General features: G+C 41.3%; 1 pseudogene; it reads left to right on the top strand.

Annotated features, from left to right (window-relative positions):
* The first annotated feature begins 481 nt into the window (after positions 1-481).
* On the top strand, positions 482-3227 carry LOC136539309 (disease resistance protein RPM1-like; annotated as a pseudogene).
* Positions 3228-4061: the final 834 nt, after the last annotated feature.

Below are 4061 nucleotides of genomic sequence, written 5' to 3'. Positions count from 1 at the left end.
AAGTAATGTCTATTTTTATTTTGGCATAATTACATAATAAGTTATCATGTGCTTGTCAAAACAGGGTGTGGTTTTCATAAAAAAAAGGGGTGTGGTGCAGTTAGGGGCACCAAAGAAATTGAATCATCAATTCTATAAGAGTACATAAAAGGTAGAGATGATATTTCGCTTTTGCTCTACATATGCAATTATATATATGTATTGTACAAGGGTCCACCTAGTGCTAGTTAGAACTTAAAAGGGACCTGACATCTGATTATCTTATGAGTAGGGTATGTTCATATACGCTAACAGTAACAGATCCTGGGCATGCTGTCATAAACTTTGCTCTTTCAGCTTGCCCATCAGAGGAAAAATAATTTCTTTCATTTTTCGAGTCTCTATGGTAAAGCATGGTGTTGGCTGCGCATCCACCTTAACATTTTGGCTTTTCCCTTTTAGGATCAATGCATTTCAATACTGAGAAGAAGCCAACAGTGCAATGGCAGAGGGGGTTGTCGGCGTCCTTATTCTGAAGCTTGGTTCAGCCTTGGTTTTAGAGGCTTGCAGGTTTGGCACAAAACGGCTCTACCATGAAGTTTCAGCCCTTGGCAGGCTCTTTGTTGAGATCCGTGATATCAAGGAGGAATTGGAGAGCATTCAATCTTTCCTACAAGGAGCCGAGAGATTCAAAGATACTGACAACAACACTGCCAACTTTATCAAGAAGATTTGTGGCCTTGCTTTCGACATTGAGGATGTTATCGATGAGTTTATCTACAAGATGGAGGACAAGCATGGTAGTTTTGCTGCAAAGATGAAGCACCGGATTAATCGTATTTGGACATGGCGACGCCTCACGTCCAAATTGCAAGAGATCAAACTAAAACTAGAGAACGTTGATAAGAGAAATGTTCGATATGACATGAGAGGAATTGCTAGAGAAGCAGTGATGCTCCTTATAGATCTACCGACCAGATTTCTTACTTCCCCAAAGAGGAACATCTTGTGGGCATTGATGAAAACAAGGAGTTGTTGATGAATTGGCTAAGGGGTGATCTACAACAGCAAAGTGTAATTACAACAGTATGGGGGATGGGGGGAGTTGGCAAGACCACTTTGGTTACCCATGTTTACAACACTGTGAAGGAAGACTTCGACAGTGCTGCATGGATAACTGTTTCAAAAGCTTACCAAGTGGAGGACTTACTGAAGCAGATCATCAGGGGATTTCAGAAAAGTGATTTGAAGGGTGAACTTCGTGTTGACATTATTGACATGGAAAGGAGAAGCCTAGTTGAGATCATCCGTGATTATTTGCGTGGTAAAAGGTTTGTTTTAGTGCTAGATGACGTCTGGGGCGTTGACATCTGGTTCAAGATAAGTGATGCTTTTCCTACCAATAGCACTAGCAGGTTTATTATCACATCGAGGATACATCAAGTAGCATTGCTGGCTAATGGAAATTGCATAATTGAGTTGAAGCCACTAGAGGCACACCATTCATGGGAGTTATTTTGTAAAGAGGCCTTCTGGAAAAATGAAAACAAAATGTGTCCGCTCGAACTTAATAATTTGGCACAAAGATTTGTTGATAGGTGTAACGGGCTCCCCATTGCCATTGCATGCATAGGCCGTCTTTTGTCTTGCAGAAGCCCAACCTACTCTGATTGGGAAAGCTTGTACAAGGAACTAGAGTTGCAGATGACAAATAATGTGATTCTTAATGTTAATGTTGTTCTAAAGGTTAGTTTGGAGGATCTTCCATATATTTTAAAGAACTGTTTTTTGCACTGTACAATATTTCCCGAGGATTATTTGATCAAAAGGAAAAGGTTGATTAGGCACTGGGTAGCAGAGGGATTCATCAGAGAAACAGAGCATAAAACAATGGAGGAAGTGGCAGAGGGCTATTTATATGAACTTGTCAATCGTAGCCTATTACAAGTAGTGGAGAGAAATGAAAGTGGACGAGTGCAGAGTTGACGAATGCACGATATTATTCAACTTCTTGCTCTGACAAAAGCAAATGAGGAAGGCTTCTATAAAGTTTATGATGGCATGGGGAGTTCTTCAGCTGAAAAGACACGTCTCTTATCGATTCACAGTGCAAATATTAAGCAGTTGACTCAACCAACAGAGCTTACAGTTCGCTCAATCTATGTTTTTAGTAATGGTCTGACTATTGATTCACTTAGGTCTTTCTTGAAACATTTCTACTTGCTATCAACTCTAGATCTCCAAGGTGCCCAGATTGTGGAGCTGCCAGATGAGGTTTTCAACTTGTTTAATCTACGGTTTCTTAGTCTTCGAAATACTGAGGTTAGGAATGTCCCCGGCACAGTTGGAAGATTACAAAAACTTGAAGTCTTGGATGTTTACAATGCAAAATTGTTGGCTTTGCCAGAGTGTTTCGAAACTTAGAAAGTTGAGATATCTCCATGCAGCTACCGTTCCAGAGATGAATGCCAAAGGAGTTGTGGCCCGGATTGGAATCCAGGTGCCTAAAAGCATCAAATACCTGACAGGCTTGCAAGCCTTGCGGCTTGTTGAGGCGAGCTCAGAGACTTTATGTCATCTTGGTGCTTTGACACAGTTGAGAACTTTTGCCATCACCAATGTGCAGAGGGAACAATGTGCCGATTTATGCACTGTTATAATGAACATGAACCATCTTGTTAGCTTAGCAATTATGGCTATAAGTGAGAAGGAAACACTTCAACTGGAAGAACTTTGTTTACCCCCAACTCTTTCAAAGCTTGAATTAGGAGGGCAACTGGACAAGAAAGCAATGCCCCGGATTCTATCATCCTTTTCAGATCTTGGTAACCTCACCTTATTGACCTTAGCATTCTCCAAACTTGATGAAGACTCATTTTCATGCCTCTTGACGTTGCATGGTCTACGTGGGCTTTGGGTTGATAAGGCTTATGAAGGGAAGAGGCTTCAATTTAATGCTACGTCTTTTCCAAATCTTCGACAGCTTGCAATGTCAGATGCACCACAGCTCAACAGCGTTGTAATCGAACGAAGCGCACTGCAAAGCCTTGTTCAGCTAACACTTGTAGATTGTCCAGAACTGAAGGCCCTCCCTGATGGCATTGAGCATCTTAGAACACTTGAGAAATTATATCTGCGAGGAGCATCCGAAGAGCTCACTGAGCTATTTCAGTAATGAAGAAACACACGAGTCCAATGGGAATCTTGAGAAGATCGGTCATATCCGAAGGGTTACTGTTTATCCATGAAAAGGATGAGAAGACTTGGTATCATAAACCCATGTACTTGTGGACATGTGGTGGCCTTGTCGCGGATTGCATACTGGTCAACTGGTGTAATAGCTCTAGAGTAAGGCCTTGTTTGATGTTCATGTATTCATCTCAATCCACATGTATTGAAGTGGATTAGAATCATGTGGATTGAAATAGATACATATACAAAGGCTAGAAACATCATCTTTAAAGGCCTTTGCAAAGATGTGTTTAACCGGGTGAGGAACCACAAGGATGTCCATGCACTATGGTCGGATATTTGTGCGCTCCATGAGGGAACTAAGAGTGAGCGTGAGGAATGCTATCATCTCGTCATGAAAAAGCTTAATTCTTTTGAGATGCTTCCTAAAGAAAGTGCAAATGAAATGTACTCACGCTTAAATATTCTTGTAGAGGAAGTCAATGGGCTTGGACTTACACAAATGCAACCATCCGATGTTGTAAGAAAGATCTTGAGTGTCCTCCCCATTGACAAATATGGGCATATTGTGACCGTGCTTCACCAAGGTGATCTTTCCACCGCTACACCAACTCAAATCTTGGGAAAGATCAACGCTCATGAGATGTACATGCACATCGCACCACAAGATGGCTCATCCTCTACCAAGAAGAAAGACAAATACTTAGCATTCAAGGCTAGCCAAGAGAAGGGCAAAGCAAGAATTGAGTATGAGAGCTCAAGTGATGATGAAATTGATGATGCAAGGCTTGCTCTCATGGTAAGAAGAACCGCCAAGATGCTTAAGAAGCTCAACAAGAACAGCATCAAGTTTGATGAGAAGAAAAAGAAGTTCTTCACTAGCACTAGAA

This window comes from Miscanthus floridulus, chromosome 2, assembly GCF_019320115.1.
Source record: "Miscanthus floridulus cultivar M001 chromosome 2, ASM1932011v1, whole genome shotgun sequence".
NCBI classification, from domain to species: domain Eukaryota; kingdom Viridiplantae; phylum Streptophyta; class Magnoliopsida; order Poales; family Poaceae; genus Miscanthus; species Miscanthus floridulus.
Note: the sequence above shows the minus strand (reverse complement) of the source record. Positions and strands in the feature narration are given on the sequence as shown.